At 46.1% G+C, this 20658-nt stretch overlaps 1 protein-coding gene across 8 annotated transcripts in view; it reads right to left on the bottom strand.

The window, feature by feature from the left end:
* The window catches only part of CEP68 (centrosomal protein 68), a 42849-nt gene extending 25106 nt beyond the window's left edge, over nt 1-17743 (bottom strand). For 2 of the 8 annotated variants that reach the window (XM_055540472.1, XM_055540474.1), the window contains exon 1: nt 1439-4845. The gene's annotated coding sequence lies outside the window, so the exon portion shown is untranslated. Of the gene's footprint in view, nt 1-1438; nt 4865-15233; nt 15350-16908; nt 17205-17514 lie in introns of those variants that run through there. The other 6 variants (XM_055540471.1, XM_055540473.1, XM_055540475.1 and 3 more) reach the window with 6 other exon arrangements.
* Between the last annotated feature and the right edge of the window lie 2915 nt (nt 17744-20658).

The following is a 20658-nucleotide window of genomic DNA, read 5'->3' as shown; positions in this document are numbered from 1 at the left end:
CACTCCCATTTAACTGAGGAAACTGAGGCATGAAGAAGTTACCTAACTTATGCAAAGTTAGTAACAACATTGAGCTCAAGTCATGGGATTTGACTTGAGAGCCACAGCTCAACTGCTTTCCTCACCTGTACAAACAGCTGGCCCAACATGTTAATAGAATTAAAGTTTTTGTCGACTTTTGGCTACACTACTGATTTTTTGCTTTCTTTTGGCTTCCTTCAGCCACTGAGTGTCTTCTGTGTTCCAAGCACTGTCCTAGGGGCTGGGGAAACCACAATATAGTGTGATGTATAAAGACAGAGGCTACAGAAGGCAGACCAAAGTAGGGAGTGATTATTAGTTGAGGGGTAGGGAAAGACCTTTAAAAAGCTTTCCAGAAGAGGTGAAACCTGAGTTATTTGCTCTTTTCTGCAGCAGGAGACTCAGAACTGATTGACCCAGGTGGTGGAAGGAACAAGAATGACCTCTACTTTTTTCTTTTTTTTTTTTTATCGAAGGATAATTGCTTTACAGAATTTTGTTGTTACCTCAACCTCTTAATCAAGCCTTGTACCGTTGATTTCTTGACCCAAAACACTGTGTTATGCATTATTTTAACAACAACCTTCACATCCTAGGTCTAGGAACATAAGGGTTTTTATGAATGTCATCTATCTTCGTGTCCGCCCTCCCCACCCTCCTCCAGTAAACTCCCAGTGAGGTCCAAATCTGCTGTGGCACTGGCTGGTTTCCGTTCCATTTTTATTACAAACAATACACCAAACCCAGCCCAATAATTATAAAGGGCCTGAAACAGGTTTTGGACTTGTGCCCCTGGGCTGAGAACCATTCTAATGATGACAGTTGGAAAGGGTGGCCTTTCCAGGCAAAACATGTGAGACGAATTGCATTTTCTCCTCGACACTGGGGGCTGCCGCATTCAAAGCGACCAGAAGGCATCGTTCGTCTCCATCTTAATAGCCGGAATGACCCTGAGCGGGTGAGAGAGGGTCACTACGGCAGCCCGGATCCAGGAGCAGCTCGAGCCCCTAGCTCCCGGAGCACCTGGGCAGGGCGAGCGCGCAGGGTAATAAACAAGACACGCCCGAGGCGAGGCCGCGAAGGAGAGAGAGTCCTCTGAAGCCGGGGCAGCAACGCGGCGCAGCTGCTCGGACGGGAGGATGCCCGGACACGCTCGCTCCCGCGGCCCGATTTCGCCGCGCTCAGGCTTTTCCAACGACGGCCTCCCGCCTCCGCGTCCCGACTCCCGGCAGCTACTCTCACCCGCCGTTCCGCCTGCAAAATGGACGCTCAGGCACGAGGCGCCCCCGGCCCCTTAAAGCCTCGGCGCCCTTAGAGGAAGGGGACGCAAGGCCCCGCGGCCCGCCCCCGCAGAGCGAGGGGGCCGGGCCGCAGCCCCCAGAGCTCCGCGCCTGTGCACCAGCCGGTTGCTACCTACCGCGTCCGGAACCCTTCGGACTCCCCGAACGAGCCGGCGGCGTCGGCAGTCGCATGCGGCAGCTGCGAAGACGGAATCCCAGGTGGACACAGAGGCCCTCCCGCCGGACTCCTGAACGCCTGGGGCGGGACCGAGCGCCGGTCACGCCCTCCGCCACCCCGCCTCCGCGCGGAGGGCGCCTTCGGAGAGGCGCGACCAATCCCAGCACTTAGGCCGGAGGCTCGACCAATGCACGACCCGCTCCTGCAAGAACAGCCCACCCCTGGTACCGCCTTGGCCTATGGGTAGCCGGCGCTTCTTCGGTCGGCTGTCCTTCCTCGCCTTCCGCGCTGGCGGCTCACGTTCTAGTGTCCTGGATGAAAGAGGGTAGTGAAAGGGCGCGTAGTCCCCGGCCGCGAGGAACGGTGGGTGCTCTCGGGCTCTGTTTTAGCTAGTAGGCTGCAGCCCAAGTCATGCACCCGTTCATTTCCATTCATTTTGGGCAAAGCTCCTGGTAGTGTTTCTGGCGCTCCGCCGCCAGAGAGGCGGACCCAGTCTTCGTGCGTCTGTTTACATTCGCATCTAAACAATTAGGCTTGTGACCGAGGTCTGAACAGGTGCCACAGCGCTCGAGCGCCGGAAGACGGCAAGGTCCCCCCGGCCTGGTGGTTGGGGACAGCTTTAGGTGGATCCTTAGGCAGGCTCGGGAAGGATGGGAGGCTTGTGAATAAATGAACCAGGAGCTGCTTAGCGGCTCTCTGAGCCGCCCGTTCGGATGGGAAACCGGTGATGGAATTTGAGGGGAAGTGCATCCACGATGCACATCCTTTTCCACCACCTCCACCTCTCCTCCAGCTAGCATGAGGCCTGGGGGCTTAGTTGCACAGCTGGTACTGCTGAGCGAATCCTGGGGTATAAAAGAACTACCACCGGCCTGGAATGGGGAAGGGATCACCTGGTAATCTGTGTCAGACCCGTCCTGTGTTCTGATACGTTTACCCAGCAGCACTTGAGCAATCTGGCTTACCTTGAATGTCTCACCAATTCATCAAACAGATCTGTAAATGTCTGAACCCCCGCTGTGGGCAACTTGAATTCCAGAGCACACATTCTTTACCATTAAACTCTTTGGCCTCAGACAGGTTACCAGATAAAAACTTATTGGGTTTTCCAGAACCTGCAATGATAGCTGGGGGTTCTGCTAATCCAAGAGTCATAAATTTTGACAGAGAAGAAACTAGCCCACATGGTTTCTTGGTTTTACTTGGGCAACACATTGATTTTATTTGCTTTTGCTTTTTAGATAAGAAATTTAAATCCCATAAGCACCACTTCTGTATTAAGTAACAGCCAGCCTGACACTGGAAGATGTTTTTGTTTGTGGCCCTTGGTCTTCTCTGAATACACAGAAGTCCTCTGGGGCCGTCATCCAGTCCCACTGGTTGAGACTTGGGGCTTTCCTAGCCAGGACAACCAGCTGGACAGACAATGAACCAAGTCAAACAGGTAACCAGGTCGAGGATAGAATCAGGGTACCAAATACAAGTGAAGGGAATTTGAAAACAAAATCAAGGGCAAATGAGTAAGTTCTCAAAAAGCCAAGGAAGTTATGGGAGGTGGAATTTGAAATAAGCAGACTATGAGCGGAAAAGTAATTCTGAAGTTAGCAAAACACCAGCCCAGTACCCCTGTTGTATGTCAGGTCCCAGATCAAATCCCACCTCGATCTCCTCAACCAGATGTGCCCTCTTCCTCCTTTCAACTCTGCACCATTGTGTGTACCTTGTGCCTAGCCTTCATAATTTTCAACCCTGTATGGTATCCTTGTCTGTAAGAGGGTGTAGGATGGATGACTCCTGAGGTTCCTTTCAGCAACGTTCACATCCATGCTCAGTCACTCAGTTGTGTCCGACTCCAACCCCACAGACTGTAGCCTGCCAGGGTCCTCAGATTTTCCAGGCAAGCATCCTGGAGTGGGTTGCCATTTCCTTCTCCAGAGGATCTGCCCCATCCAAGGATCGAACCCGTGTCTCCTGTATCTCCTGCACTGGCAGGTGGATTCTTTACCACTGTGCCACCTTTTAGCTATGATTTCCTGTAATTATGTGTTGTGAGCATCTTTTGCTTTTGTCTGAGAAGTAATCTTTCCTTTGAGGAGTTGTCTGAAATCCCTTGGATCAGATGAATCTTTAGGGGAATCACATTTCTCGCCTCCCAAGGCAGGAAGGATAGAGAACAAGAAGGCATGGAGCCCAGGGCTGGCCAACTATAATCTCCTTCCTCTTCACAAAGGTGTGACCCAACCTGAGATGGCCTGAATCACTGTCTGGGATTTTAAAGAATGAGGCTGAGAGAGAGACAGTTTCTTACCTATGGTGCCTCTAAGCTTAAGCAAAATAAATCTAGAAATGTACATGGTTTTGTTGCTTATATCAGAAAAGCTAGGCGACCAGGTCTGGAAATGGTAAAAATCCAGTAAGACTGGGGAGCAAGATACTCAGCCCAAGCCACACTGCTCCAGCCACTCTGGTTAGGATGCATGTCTGCACTTTTCAGTGCCACCATGAATTATTTTCCAACTCTTCTGTGATGTTAGGTATTCATTAAAGATTCAAGTTTTGGGCAGGACTATTGACTTTCTAACTGTAGGTCATATTCCTGTGTTCTAACTATCATTAGGCAAGGAGAGTTCTGGTTTCTGTCATGGTTTGTGCTGGATCATTTGGCTTCTAGTGTGGGAGAGGGGCCCAACCTCAATCTAAGACTCAGAGGAGAGGGGATCACTCCAAATCAGAAGGATATTCAGGTCCTGGTGGCCAAAAGGACCTCCACTATAGTCCATCTCTGAGGCTGCACAATGCAACCATGTCTCCTACAGCAACAAAATGTCCTCATGCCTGTCCCCAGGAGAACAGTTCGAAGGCTCAGCAGTCATTGTATCTGGTCCCAGGGCCAAGTCTGCAGGTGATGGTCCATTTGAGACAGGCTGGCACCTGGGACCCTCTACTGCAGTGCTTGCACCTGGACATCTCCTCAAGCAACAAAATACAAAGAAACTATAAGGGACTAAAAATAACTGCATGCGTGAGCAGGTGGCTCAAACCATGAACAAAAAGATACAAAAAGGCCAAAACCCAACTGCCACTTCTGAGGTTCCTGGAGCAAAAGCAGGGTGCCATGCATGATGCCTGCACAGAGCACCACAAAGGGGGTGGGCAGACCACTCAAACCCCTTCTGGCCCCCACAGATCCACCCCTCCCCTCACCCCACTTAAGGAACCAGCTCGCCCCCTTCGGGGAGTGAGCAAGGGAACTTTTAACTTGCCTTTACTCCCTCATGCTACAGCACTGGTCCCCATAAAGCCTTGCCTGAATTCCTCCTCTGTCCTCTTAGCAGGGTCTATTGATTAGAGTCCAGGTTGGCAACACATTCATCTTCTAAATCTTCATCAGTATCCTATCTCCATGTAATACGTAGACTAAATTTTGGAGTTAACTATCACTGATATATTTTAAATGCAATAATGAAGAGAAAGAGGATGAAAATCTCTTAAAAATCACTGAAAACTTTACATTTGTAAATACAGCAAGAAGGGAGATACAAATAGAGTCTATACTCCCCATTTTTAAAACTGGTATATGCTTGCTTGTGTGCATGCTCAGTTGTGTCCGACTCTTTGAACCCCACAGACTACAGCCTGCTAGGCTCCTCTGTCCATAGGATTTCCCAGGCAAGCTTACTGGAGTGGGTTGCCATTCCCTTTTCAGGGGATCTTCCTGACCCAGGAATGGAACCCATATCTCCTACATTTCAGGTAGATTCTTTGCCACTGAGCCACTGGGGAAACCTGCACAATGTGAGAATCGTGAGTTCAGTTTTATTTAGGGCAAAATGAGGACGCTAGCCTGGGAAACAGCCTCTCGGAGAGCTCTGAGGCACTGCTCTGAAGAGGTGGGGGAGGAAGTCAGGACATATGTGAGCTTAGTGAAGGGGTCACTTGTACTTAAGCACACATTTTGGCAGAAGGTTGCTTCAGTCAGGAGGGACAGATGTCTCTGGTAACGATTTTAGTGCTTTTCTAGGTATGAGATGTCAGAAATTGGGCTCATGAAAACTCCTCCTGAAAATATCTAACTGAAGGCCTGTCCTGCCAATTTTTCCCAGAGCACAGAGTGCTTCATTCCTAATGCCCACCCTGAACTTGAAGGATGTGCTGAAAGTCAGAGACTGCAGTGGCCAATGACTTCATTCTTGTAGAATCAGAGGGCGACTGACAATTTTTATTTGGCGGTAACAGTCCATTCATTCGCCTCTGAAGTGGTACCAGATGGAACAACTTCTACAAAAGAGCTGCTAAACCGGGGGTGCCAGCAGGCGTCTTGAGGCTTCTAGGAGGGTGTAGCGTCAGGGAAGGAACTTCACTTGGCCTGTGTACTCCATCTCACTGACAGAAAGGAGACATGCACAGAGAAAGCTGACTTGGGGGAAATGGTTAACTTTGGACATAAAGTGAAGGTGAGGTGTCTAGTGGTGCTGATTTGTGGTTAGTTGGAGACATATAGAGGAAGTTCAGAAGTCAGAGCTGGAGGTGAAAATGACATAGAGATATGTTAAGATTATTAAGCAGAAACCTCAAGTAAATAGAGTTTAGACACCAGAATGGGGGCTGACTCATGCCCTGCAACCATAGCAGAGCCCAGCAGAAAGAAGAAAAGACACCTTTTCTTTCCTGGCAAGGAAAAGTCAAGGACTCTGTTTACTACAGCACTCTCCCGTGCCTTTGCCCCTCTGAAAAACAATCTTCTTCCCTTAAGGTGGGGAATTTGCATGACAGAGTTGAAGACCCCTGCCTTTCAAATTTCAGTTGATCCCAAATAAACCCATCTTTACTGGAGAAATATCTGGCAGTCTATTTTTTAAAAGTTTTTGAAAAATGTGGCCTGTTTTGAAAAATCTTTATTTAATTTGTTACAATATTGTTTCTTTTTTATGTTTTGGTTTTAGGGCCAGGAGGCATGTGGGATCTTAGCTCCCCCACCAGGGAGTGAACACATACCCCCTGCATTGGAAGGCAAAGTCCTAAGCACTAGACTGGAGTGCCAAGGAAGTCCCCGTCTATTTGTTTTAGATCAACAAATGTGAAATAACAAAAGCTACAGACAGGAAAGAGATTTCCACAGGCATGGAAGAGACTGGAAAAGCAGAGGGTTATTGTTGTAATATATCTATTTTTCAACCATTTTGCCCTCTTCCCCTTCCTCAAGCAGGTAGCAGGCCCTGTGTTTACTTTTCTCAGGGGAGGTTTGTGGTGACATGAAAGAAGCAGCTGAAAAACATTCCCTTCCTGGCTTTGTTTTCAAAGTCTACCCCACTGAGGTGACTGAGTGTACAGTGGGGAGAAGAGACAGGAAATGGCTCTGAGGGAAACCTGAGCTGAGGGACTTGTGGATTTTCTCCAAAATTAAAGATGTCCTCTGGCCAGGGTAAGGGTCCAGGCTCCTGCGACAGCCAGGACCTACGCTCTCCTCCCTGACAACTCCTTACCCCCTCCTCTCAGGGCCTGGCCAGACCTCAGAGGGAACAGTGAGGTGTCTCCAACCTCACCAAACTTCCACATGCCCTGAGGGTGACATGGAAGCTAGTGGCTGTTAGACCGAAGAACTAAAGAGCCTCTTGATGAGGGTGAAAGAGGAGAGTGAAAAAGCGGGCTTAAAACTCAACATTCAAAAACCTAAGATCATGGCATCCAGTCCCATCACTTCATGGCTAATAGATGGGGAAAAAGTGGAGACAGTGACAGACTTTATTTTCTTGGGCTCGAAAGTCACTGAGGACAGCTGACTGTGAAGTTTAAAAGACGCTTGCTCCTTGAAAGAAAAGCTATGACAAACCTAGACATATTAAAAAACAGAGACATCACTTTGCTGACAAAGGTCCAGATTGTCAAAGCTATGGTTTTTCCAGTAGTCATGTGCAGATGTGATAGTTACACCATAAAGAACACAGCGCTGAAGAATTGATGCTTTTGAACTGTGGTGCTGGCGGAGACTCTTGAGAGTCCCTTGGACTGGAAGGAGATAAAACCAGTCAATCCTAAAGGAGATCAACGCTGAATATTCCTTGGGAGGACTGATGCTGAAGCTCCAGTACTTTGGCCACCTAATGAGAAGAGCCAACTCATTGGAAAAGATCCTGATGCTGGGAAAGATTGAGAGCAGAAGGAGAAGGGGATGACAGAGGTTGAGGTGGTTGGATGGCATCATCGACCCAATGGACGTGAGTTTGAGCAAACCCTGGGAGATGGTGGAGGACAGGGAAGCCTGGCAGGCGGAAGCCTGGCAGGCTGTAGTCTATGGGGTCACAAAGAGTTGGACACAATGAGAGACTTAACAAACAACAACAGACCTGAGAGAACCAGGTAAATGGAGACTGGGGGCCTTGGCAATGACCAGGGAGGACTCATAACCACAGTCTAACAAGGACCTCCCAAAGATGGCATGAGACAGATTTTCTTATTGTTGGGAGTTGAAAGTAACTTGATATAACTTGATACTTTATTCCATAATGGAGTTTTTAAAAACTTGGAGGGGATGAATGTACTACATCAGTAATACTGCCCTGATCATCTTTGTGCACTTAAGCTTTCTCCACCCACCAGATTCTTTGTGAAAGGTAGTTTCACAGAAGTAGAAGAATTACTGATTGAAAGGGTACAGTCATTTTTAAGGCTCTTGGTATATATGGCTTAAATGTCCTCTGGATGGTCTGTGACTTTTCAGATTTAGAATTTAAAACTAGGACCGGGACTTCCCTGGTAGTCTGGTGGCTAAAACTGCACATTCCCAGTGCAGGGGTTAGTTAGTATTAGTTGCTCAGTCAAGTCCGACTCTTTTACAACCCCACGGACTATAGCCTGCCAGGCTCCTCTGTCCATGGAATTCTCCAGCCAAGAATACTGGCATGGGTAGCCATTCCCTTCTCCAGGGGATCTTCCTGAACCTGGGTCTCCTGCATTGCAGGCAGATTCTTTATCATCTGAGCCATAGCGGCACGGGTTCAATTCCTGGTCAGGAAACTAGATCCCAAATGTTGCAACTAAGAGTTCACATGCCATAACTAAGATGCAGGGCAGCCCCCCCCCAAAAAAAACACCCCACTAGGACCTTTCCCCAGTGGGGTGGGGATGGAGGGGCGGGGAATGGAAACTTGTTAGAAGGCTATTGTAGTATTTTACATGAGATGTGAGGAAGGACCAAAGTAAGATTATAGCAGTGGGGAAAAAGGAAGGGACAAATTCTAGCGTCATTTAGGAGGTGGTATCAGTAAACCTTCTCTGCCTATCTGTGAAGGAGAGATAGAGTAACAAAGAGCATTTTACTATTTTCCAATTTCAAAATGTGGGTAGATGAAAATCCTATTAATCAGGGGGCAGTGAAGTCTGCTGGAAAGTCTGGGTTACGTATTTAATTGACCTAGTTCAAATTCCACCCCCACCCCGCCCCGCCACATCCCTAATTAGCTGTGTGGCCTTGGGCAAGTTACTGAAAACTCTTGAGCCCACATTCCTAGATTTCCTCACTTGTGAAATGGTCATAGTAATATACATCAGTCTCCAGGACTACTGAAAGGATTAAATGTGAAAGCATTTTTAAAGCACTGTCCTATTGTGGCTTTGAAGAAATTAAAGAAAACCAATTATATAGATAGAAGAAGATGTAGAGACTTGGAGAATAAAGAATATATATGGTTTGAGAGAAATTGTTTTTAAGATGTCTGCATGAGATTCCATGCAGTAGACTGGGTGTACTTTTGGGGGTGAGGGTGGGGGAGGAGATGTGCAGAATATAGGATCTTAGTTCCCTGACCAGAGATGGAGCCCGAGTCCCCTGCAGTGGAAGCACACACAGAATCTTAACCACTGGACTGCCAGAGAAGTCCTATCATGGTGTACTTTTTAAAGTGAAGTGAAAGTGAAGTCGCTCAGTCGTGTCCGACTCTGTGACCCCATGGACTGTAGCCTACCAGGCTCCTCCGCCCATGGGATTTTTAAAGAGACCTAGAAATATGTGAGGGCTTCCCTGATGGCTAATCTGCCAGCAATGCAGGAGATGTGGGTTCAGTCCCTGAGTCGGAAAGATACTCTAGACAAGGAAATGGCAACCCACTCCAGTTTTCTTGCCTGGGAAATCCCATGGACAGAGGAGCTTCACGGTTGCAGTCCATGGGGTCACAAAAGAGTCAGACAGGTCTCAGTGACTAAACGACATCAAGAGGTATAAGAACTACAAAAGAAGGGGTGATGATTCTGCTGCCCTTGGGCAGTGGTGCAGTTCTCAAAGATGGCCATAAGGTGGAGTCTATTCAGTGCAAAAAGCTCCCCCAGTGAGTGAAGTCTCTCAGTAGTGTGGGACTCTTTTGCGACCCCATGGACGGTAGCCTGCCAGGCTCCTCTGTCCATGGGATTTTCCAGGCAAGAATACTGGAGTGGGTTGCCATTTCCTTCTCCAGGGGATATTCCCAACCCAGGGCTCGAACTCACATCTCCTACATTAAAGGTGGATTCTTTACCACTGAGCCACCAGGGGAGCCCATACTAATGGGGTGGGAGTACAGTATTGATCTGCCAAACATCTATGGAGCATCTTCCCTGTACTGGACTCTGCCTTTTAGAAGCATCCTGACTTGTATAGTGGGGGACTCAGCTTGGTGGGAGGATATAGGGGTACCACTATAGGGGTTTAGGCCTTGACCTAATCAAGGGAAGTTTTCCTTCCAGGATGCTGACTGATATATCTGACCAGGTGCAGAGTCAGCTGCAAAACTCAGTTCCCTAAGGGCTTGAAGTACTTTTTGTTTCTGAAAATGCACTTAGAAAACAGAGAACATTTAACAGAACTCAAGCGATTTCCTGGAACTTTCTACCAAAGCTCTTCCCTACCCTTCATTTCTTTAAAACAAATAAACAAAAACAAAACCAAAAAATGAGAACACTGACCCATTTGAAAAGGGCAAATCTGACTGAAGGCACAGATCTTCCCTGTAAAGTGTTAATGGACAGTAAACCTCTATTATCTGGAGAAAAGAAAATGCCTTATTAATAGGAAGCAAACTGTTATCAGCATTATTAATCTAACTGTAAGTTGAAAAAAGATGGATTTATGAGTTATAATCCAAACAGCAACTTTAGTTTTAAATCCCATTATCCCTTTCAAAAGTGGTTGTTGTTAAGTCATGTCTGACTTTTTGAGACCCTGTGGACTGTAGCCCGCCTGGATCCCTGGTCCATGGGATTTCCCAGGCAAGAACAGTGGAGTGGGTTAACACTTTCTTTTCCAGGGGATCTTCCTGACCCAGGGATCAAACCCGAGTCTCCTGCATCAGGAGGCAGATTCTTTACCACTGAGCCAGGGAGACAATTAAATACACAAATAAAAAATAATTAAACATTATGCTAAGTGCCAGAAAAGAGACAAATGAGGTGTTGAGAGAAAAACTTCAGATTGTGTGGTCAGAGAAAGCTCCTCGGAGGAGGTGACATTAGTGAGAAAGGCACCTCACTCCAGTACTCTTGCCTGGAGAATCCCATAGATGGAGGAGCCTGGTGGGCTGCAGTTCATGGGGTCGCGAAGAGTCGGACATGACTGAGCGGCTTCCCTTTCACTTTTCACTTTCATGCACTGGAGAAGGCAATGGCAACCCACTCCAGTGTTCTTGCCTAGAGAATCCCAGGGACGGGGAAGCCTGGTGGGCTGCTGTCTATGGGGTCACACAGAGTTGGACACGACTGAAGTGACTTAGCAGCAGCAGCAGAGAGATGAGGAACCAACAAGGACAGGGAGATCATGAGCTCCAGGCATCCAGATGGGCACAGGCTTGTGAGTGGGTAAGCACCAGGTGCATGGGGAACCTATACGAGGCCAGTGGATGGAATGAGGTGGGCAAGGGGCACAGCTGCAGGGATGAGGCAGGAGAGGTGGCAAGGGTTCCTGGATAAGGGTGTGGATTCTGTTCTGGGTGCAGAGAGGAGCCACTGAAGGACTTTAAGCAGAAGTGAGCCTTACTCCAACCCATATCTGAAGATCACGCAAGAAAAAGGGGACATGAATCTGGAACCTGCTGCAACTGTCCAGGTGAGAGATGGCAGAGAGATAGGTGCCAACAGTGGGGTGGAAGAACCAAGTGAATCTGAGATCTAGTTTAGAGGTAAAATCAGCAGGAGTGACTTATTAATGGGTGGTAGGAGGTGAAAGAAGAAAGCAGAGGAACTCCTCAGCAGCTGGCCTGAACAGAGCCGTGCTGATGGAGGTGGGAATCTGGAGTATCCAGCAGAGGCCTCAACACATCTCAGGTCCTAACTGCAAATTCCAACAAGAGTAATTGGCTTCCTTTGGGTCAAGTGCCCGCCCTGATCCACTAGCTACACAGAGATGGGGGAAGGTTTACAGAAGCAAGTGTATGAGGGCCTGCCTAAATTTCCCAACAATCTCTTAAGGTGGGAATAAAAGTGAAGAGGAACTAAAAAGCCTCTTGATGAAAGTGAAAAAGGAGAGTGAAAAGTTGGCTTAAAGCTCAACATTCAGAAAACTAAGATCATGGCATCCGGTCCCATCACTTCATAGAAAATAGATGGGGAAACAGGGGAAACAGTGTCAGACTTTATTTTTTTGGACTCCAAAATCACTGCAGATGGTGACTGCAGCCATGAAATTAAAAGATGCTTACTCCTTGGAAGGAAAGTTATGACCAACCTAGACAGCATATTCAAAAGCAGAGACATTACTTTGCCAACAAAGGTCCATCTAGTCAAGGCTATGGTTTTTCCAGTGGTCATGTATGGATGTGAGAGTTGGACTGTGAAGAAAGCTGACTGCCGAAGAATTGATGCTTTTGAAATGTGGTGTTGGAGAAGACTCTTGAGAGTCCCTAGGACTGCAAGGAGATCCAACCAGTCCATTCTAAAGGAGATCAGTCCAGGGTGTTCATTGGAAGGACTGATGCTAAAGCTGAAACTCCAGTACTTTGGCCACCTCATGTGAAGAGCTGACTCATTGGAAAAGACTCTGATGCTGGGAGGGATTGGGGGCAGGAGGAGAAGGGGACGACAGAGGATGAGATGGCTGGATGGCATCACTGACTCTATGGCATCATTGACTCGATGGATATGAGTTTGAGTAAACTCCGGGAGTTGGTGATGGACAGGGAGGCCTGGCGTGCTGCAATTCATGGGGTCGCAAAGAGTCGGACACGACTGAGCGACTAAACTGAACTGAACTGAACTGAATCATACAAATAACTAGGAGACAAAGCATTACAAGGCCTGGGACATACACCATTTGGCGGTATCTTCTTAGCCCCACCAGCCATTTGCTGCACTCTTTCTCTGCAGTTGGCACCTGCCCTGGGGTGGGGGCTAGCTACAGCTGATGGCAGAAAGAGACTCTCCTATGAGAAAACAAAGAACAACAACACAGTGGAGAATAAGGTGGAGCATGTCCGTAGACACACCTCTCATTTTGTGTCTGAAGATCTGACAATTCCACAATGACTTTTATCTACTTTGATTTCTCATTGATTCCAAGTTACCTCATTTAGATATATAATTAATCTACACAATAGATTGGTCACTTTTTTTCACATGCCAGAAAAGATTTAAAATGGTTTTCAAGTTACTTTATGGATCTATGTCTATCTAAATTTTGTGCCTGCCTGAGAGGCCCCCTGAATCCATGGAAACTTCTCCATGAATTCTTGTTTACAAGTCATTCAGGACCTCTAAGTATTTTGGGGCACTGATGTCTACAAATTCACTGTATAAATGGTCTCTCTATCTTTATGTCTAACTTCTCTATCTTTATGTCTAACTAGAGAGAAAGATGGGCTTCTCTGGTGGCTTAGATAGTAAAGAATCTGCCCGCAATGCAGGAGACCTGGGTTCGATCCCTGGATTGGAAAGATCCCCTGGAGGAAAGTACAGCAATCCACCCCAGTATTCTTGCCTGGAGAATCCCCATGGACAGGGGAGCCTGGTGGGCTACAGTCCATGGGGCCGCAAAGAATCAAACGTGACTGAGCGACTAAGCACAAGAGACAAGGAAATACATGGATAATGTTGGCCTAAAGTTTACCCATTTCCGGTTTCTATCCTAAAAAAGTATTCACTGCTTTTCGGCTGGGTGACCAATCTCTTAATTTTAATTTCTCATTTGTAAAATGGTAATTGTAGTAGTGCCAGCCTCACTGGGTTGTTCTGAGGATTAAATGGGATAATCTGTGTAAGCCACTCAGCACAGTGCCTGGCACATGGTAAACCAAAAACTCAATTACAGTTGGCAGCTATCCACCTGAAAGAAATAAAGAATATGTCTAAATGCTACCATGGTGTGGTCTCCAGTATGTATGGTGAAGTGAGAAAAAAGCAAGGTAGAGAAAGGTGTACAACCATAAAAAAATGTATAAAATATTAAATACATAAATGTATAGATTACATATATATACACACACACACTTATATTTAAAAGCCAAGTGATGGAAAAATAACCAATAAAATTTAAAAATGGTTACCCATGGGGATGGGGCTTCCCAGTGGCTTAGCAGTAAAGAATCCATCTGCTGATGCAGGAGGTACAGGTTCGATCCCTGGGTCGAGGAGGGCATGTAACCCAGTCCAGTATTCTTTCCTGGAAAATCCCATGGACAAAGGAGCCTGGTAGGCTCCATGAGGTCTCAAAGAGTCAGACATGACTGAGTGACTGAGCATGCACGCACCTATGGGACAGAGGGAACAGGGTCCTCTGGGAGGAGGAAGACAGAGAGCAAAGTCGGACTTCTCTGAACATAACTTCATATCTAGATTTGACTTTGGAGCCATGTGAATAATATGTGTAATTATGAAGTGTGTGTGTGTGTGTTTTAGTTGCTCAGTCGTGTCCAATTCTTTGCAATCCCAAAGAATCCAAAATTTTAAAGTCAACCATAAAATAAAAAATGCAGTAAAACAGATCAGTTTCGGGGATAACTCAAACTGGATAACTCCCCAGAGGAGGAACTCTTCTAAATGACTGAAAAACAGTAATTTAAGGGTACATTCCTGATTGGATATACTCTCAGGACAAAAAAGAATGGCCAAAATAAAATTATTAAGCTGTGTGGACTTTCCTGGTAATCCAGTGGTTGAGAATTCACCTGCCAATGCAGGGGGCATGGATTTGATCCCTGGTCTGGGAAGATTCCACACATGGAGCAACTGAAGCCGTGCACCAGTTACTAAGCCCATGCTATGCAACAAGTCACTGCAATGAGAAGCCCATGCCCCGCAACTGGACAGCAGCCCCCACCTGCCACAACTAGAGGAAACCTGCGTGCAACAACAAAGACCTAGCATAGCCAAAAGTAAATGAATATTAAGCTGTACGATCGTATTTTTGCTAGCAGAAGTGTTATTCTGAGATTGCTGTACATTTGTTGTAGTATAATAATACAATATGTGAAATTGGAATTATGTCACTCCCAGTATAAATGGAAGACAGATTTCTCAGTGTGGGAGAAAGAGGATATGGGTATAAGACAGAAGGGGTCAAGTAAAATCCCTAAGGTCCTGATTTTGAACAGGAACTATTGGGATGAATTCAGAATGTGTTTCTTAGCTCTGTCCATGGAAAAGACCTAGAAATAATGACCAACCCTGTACCAGTAATGAGCATTCCTAGCCTCCAGATTGTGGCCTTGTATTAAAACATACCCATAGGATATTAATTCATGGAGGTGACTGAGTGATGACACAGAGAGGTAATGCCATTAAAAGAATTTATTACTCACATTTTCCAAGAGCAGGGCATGCCACACCATGCTGGGCCACGTGGGGAAACACCAGGTTTCGTCAGAAGGCATAAGGAGTGAGGAGAGAGCGTGGTTCAGAGCCTTTGTTGTGTTTTCTGTGGGAAAGGCAAGGCAGAGAAGGATAAACAGTTTAGGATTGAATAGTCTGAACAATGTTGGTGGTCTCTGGGTTCTAAGATGGTCTCTAGTTGTCTGGTTCTGGCCCTGGGTTGACTTTGGGCAGGGGAAATACAGGCCTGATGTGTGACAGATAAAGGTGGTGGTTGGAGCTTTGGACTTAGGGTTGCTTGGTTTGCATGTGAGAGGTACACTTGCAGGGGAGTTGGCCGTTATTTTTGGAATTAGCTAGCCCTGGGAGAGGCAGTCTTCTCCCAGTCACCAAGGCTCCCCAAGATGTCAAAGTATCATAAAATTCAAGCATGATTAATACATCTTAAAATACCATTTCCTACTAAAAGGAACCAGTAGTCCTGGGAGAAATTGTTGGCTCTGGGAAATATAAGATGGGCCTGGAAGGTCTTATCATACCAGGGAGTAAAGTGAAAGTGTTAGTTGCTTAGTCATGTCCGACTCTTTGTGACCCCATGGACTGTAGCCCACTAGGCTCCTCTGTCCATGGAATTCTCCAGGGAGTAAGGCGGTTTTTCAAAGATGACTTGGGTCATCCCCAAAGGACCCAAGGGCCAACTTGAGAAGCCTCCCTCTGGCAAAAGATGGGATGATTTCAGCATCAATAAAGATAAAAACTGCAATGGATTAAAATATATTTAGTGACACGTTAACAATGTTACTAAAAAGAAGTTTATTGTTCCTCATTAGAGGATGCTCGGAAGTCAATTTTGTGCTTTGAAAACCAGTACATAGAAGGAATCAAGTATTTATCTCATTTTTCTGAACTGTACCTCTGGGTAACCAGATAGTAAATGAAAGGTGTTTCAGTGTATAACAGGGGAATTAGACTATCACCATTTGATAAGCCCTTATACATTAAAGGATCTAGGCATTGAGTGTCAACATCCCTTGTCATAACCAAAAGACCCTGCCAGACATGAAGAACCTCCTGCTACTACAGTGCTTAGGAAGTTATCTTGCAAAAACATTGAACCTGAATCTGAATACACCTATAGTTCCAACACACAATTTATAAGAAATTCAAAGGTGAGGCAAGAGAAATATGATATATGATGCCACCATAGAGCTGTAATTGGCAAAATCCAGACTGTGGGAAACTCTCCCGGCCAAAACCCCTGTTGTGTTCAACAAATTTATTTCGGTGAACAAGTATTATATGGGGCAGAGGTGAGGGGGATGGGGCACTTAAGGACAGATCAATCAGTATCCGTGTGGACCTGAGATAGATCCTAAATCAAATAAACCTTTTAAACGTTGTAATTTGGGAATTTCCTGGTGGCTCAGTTGTTAGGATTCACTCTGTGCTTCCACTGTAGGGGGCACAGGTTTCATGCCTTGATGGGGAACAAAGATCTTGCATGCCAAGTGGCCAAGCAAGTAAATGAATAAATAAAAGTTATAATTTTATGAAGTGACTGGAAATTTAAACTCTGATTAGAAGTCAGAGAAATATTTTAAAACTATTTTTTTAAAGATATAATAATGGAAATGGGGGGATTTTTTTTTTTTTAAGAGTCCTTACCTGTTAGAAATAGATACTGAAACATTTATGGCAGGGAATGTGCCTGTCCGAGGATGAACACTGTGGGGTGAGGCTCTGGACCTGCTGGCGGCCTGCCATTTGGAAATGCTGCTCTCCTGGGTAAGATGATAATCCTGCTCAGAGTCACACAGCAGTGAGGTAAAGCTGGGCTTTGGCTGGTCTGTCTGCTTCCAGAGCTCCTAGTCTTCAGTTCAGCCTTTGTCTTCACTTGGAAGTAACTGGGAAACGGGTCTGCAGGAACCCCCAGGCCACTACTTGGGGAAGAGTTTTGGTTTCTGGAGATGGTGAAGAAAGGAAAGGGGGAAGGTATTACTTGTCTCTCAAACCTTGGCTCTGGGACAGAACTGTGTTTGAGTGTCTCCTGTGGAGGTGCAGGTCAGCAGTGGACTGCTGCAGGGGCAGAGGCCCTGGGGGCAGTAGACCTGGGTATGGCATAAGCCCTCCTGGAGAAGGTGGCCATTAACCCCACCATAGAGCCACAAGAACTTACACAGGACTGGGAAATCAACTCTTGGAGGGCACAAATAAAACCTCATGTGCACCAGGACCCAGGAGAAAGGGGCAGTGACCCCACAAGAGACTGACCCAGACTTGCCCAGGAGTGTCCAGGAGTCTCTGGTGGAAGCATGGGTTGGTGATGGCCTGATGCAGGGCTGAGGGCACTGAATGCAGCAGTGCCTGCATGGGACCTTTTGAAGGAGGTCGCCATTATCTTCATTACCTCCACCACACTTTGGTCTCAGGTCAAACAACAGGGAGGGAACACAGCCCTGCCCATCAATAGAAAATTGGATTAAAGATTTACTGAGCATGGCCTGGCCCATCAGAACAAGACTCAGTATCCCCCTCAGTCAGTCTATCCTATCAGGAAGTTTCCATAAGCCTCTTATTCTTCTCCACCAGAGGGCAGACAGACTGAAAGCCACAATCACAGAAAACTAACCAATCTGATCACATGGACCACAGCCTGTCTAACTCAGTGAAACTATGAGCCATGCCATGTAGGGCCACCCAAGATGGACGGGTCATGGTGGAGAGTTCTGACAAAACGCAGTCCACTGGAGAAGGGAATGGCAAACCACTTCAGTAGTCTTGCCTTGAGAATCCCATGAATAAAATGAAAAGGCAAAAAGATAGGACACTGAAAGATGAACTCCTCAGGTTGATAGGTGCCCAATATACTATTGGAGATCAGTGGAGAAATAACTCCAGAAAGACTGAAGAGACAGAGCCAAAGCATAAACAATACCCAGTTGTGGATGTGACTGGTAATGGAAGTAAAGTCCGATCCTGTAAAGAGCAATATTGCATAGAACCTGGAATGTCAGGTCCATGAATCAAGGCAAACTGGAAATGGTCAAACAGGAGATGGCAAGATTGAACATTGACATTTTAGGAATCAGTTAACTAAAATGGACTGGAATGGGTGAATTTAACTCAGATGACCATTATATCTACTACTGTGGGCAAGAATCCCTTAGAAGAAATGAAGTAGCCATCATAGTCAACAAAAGAGCCCGAAATACAGATGCAGTCTCAAAAACGACAGAACTATCTCTGTTTGTTTCCAAGGCAAACCATTCCACATCACGGTAATCCAAGTCTATGCCCCAGCCAGTAACGCTGAAGAAGCTGAAGTTGAACGGTTCTATGAAGACCTACAAGACCTTCTAGAACTAACAGCCCAAAAAGATGTTCTTTTCATTATAGGTGACTGGAATGCAAAAGTAGGGAGTCAAGAAATACAGAGAATAACAGGCAAATTTGGCCTTGGAGTACAGAATGAAGCAGGGCAAAGGCTAATAGAGTTTTGCCAAGAGAACGCACGGGTCATAGCAAACACCGTCTTCCAACAACACAAGAGAAGACTCTACACATGGATATCACCAGATGGTCAATACAGAAATCAGATTGATTATATTCTTTGCAGCTAAAGATGGAGAAGCTCTATACAGTTAGCAAAAACAAGACTGGGAGCTGACTGTGGCTCAGATCATGAACTCCTTATTGTCAAATTCAGACTTAAATTGAAGAAAGTAGGGAAAACCACAAGACCATTCGGGTATGACCTAAATCAAACCCCTTGCATTATACAGTGGAAGTGACAAATAGATTCAAGGGATTAGATCTGATACACAGAGTGCCTGAAGAACTATGGACAGAGGTTCGTTACATTGTACAGGAGGCAGTAATCAATATCATCCCCAAGAAAAAAGAAATGCAGAAAGGCAAAATGGCTGTCTGAGGAGGCCTTACAAATAGCTGTGAAAAGAAGAGAAGTGAAAGGCAAAGGATAAAAGGGAAGATATACCCATTTGAATGCAGAGATCCAAAGAATAGCAAGGAGAGATAAGAAATCCCTCCTTAGCGGTCAATGCAAAGAAATAGAGGAAAACAATAGAATGGGAAAGACTAATTCAGTTCAGTTCAGTCGCTCAGTTGTGTCCGACTCTTTGCAACCCCATGAATCGCAGCACATCAGGCCTCCTTGTCCATCACCAACTCCCGGAGTTCACCCAGACTCACGTCCATCGAGTCAGTGACGCCATCCAGCCATCTCATCCTCTGTCGTCCCCTTCTCCTCCTGCCCCCACTCCCTCCCAGCATCAGAGTCTTTTCCAATGAGTCAACTCTTCGAATGAGGTGGCCAAAGTACTGGAGTTTCAGCTTTAGCGTCATTCCTTCCAAAGAAATCCCAGGGCTGATCTCCTTCAGAATGGACTGGTTGGATCTCCTTGCAGTCCACGGGACTCTCAAGAGTCTTCTCCAACACCACAGTTGAAAAGCATCAATTCTTCGGCACTCAGCCTTCTTCACAGTCCAACTCTCACATCCATACATGACCACAGGAAAAACCATAGCCTTGACTAGATGGACCTTTGTTGGCAAAGTAATGTCTCTGCTTTTGAATACGCTATCTAGGTTGGTCATAACTTTCCTTCCAAGGAGTAAGCGTCTTTTAATTTCATGGCTGCAGTCACCATCTGCAGTGATTTTGGAGCCCAAAAAATAAAATCTGACACTATTTCCACTGTTTCCCCATCTATTTCCCATGAACTGATGGGATTGGATGCCATGATCTTCGTTTTCTGAATGTTGAGCTTTAAGCCAACTTTTTCACTCTCCACTTTCACTTTCATCAAGAGGCTTTTGAGTTCCTCTTCACTTTCTGCCATAAGGGTGGTGTCATCTGCATATCTGAGGTTATTGATATTTCTCCCAGCAATCTTGATTCCAGCTTGTGTTTCTTCCAGTCCAGTGTTTCTTATGATGTACTCTGTATATAAGTGAAATAAGCAGGGTGACAATATACAGCCTTGACATACTCCTTTTCCTATCTGGAACCAGTCTGTTGTTCCATGTCCAGTTCTAACTGTTGCTTCCTGACCTGCACACAAATTTCTCAAGAGGCAGATCAGGTGGTCTGGTATTCCCATCTCTTTCAGAATTTTCCACAGTTTATTGTGATCCACACAGTCAAAGGCTTTGGCATAGTCAATAAAGCAGAAGTAGATGTTTTTCTGGAACTCTCTTGCTTTTTCCATGATCCAGCGGATGTTGGCAATTTGATCTCTGATTCCTCTGCCTTTTCTAAAACCAGCTTGAACATCAGGAAGTTCATGGTTCATATATTGCTGAAGCCTGGCTTGGAGAATTTTGAGCATTACTTTACTAGTGTGTGAGATGAGTGCAATTGTGTGGTAGTTTGAGCATTCTTTGGCATTGCTT

The sequence above is a fragment of the Bubalus kerabau genome, chromosome 11 (genome assembly GCF_029407905.1).
Source record: "Bubalus kerabau isolate K-KA32 ecotype Philippines breed swamp buffalo chromosome 11, PCC_UOA_SB_1v2, whole genome shotgun sequence".
Lineage (NCBI taxonomy): Eukaryota > Metazoa > Chordata > Mammalia > Artiodactyla > Bovidae > Bubalus > Bubalus kerabau.
This window is presented reverse-complemented; position numbering and strand designations above follow the sequence as displayed.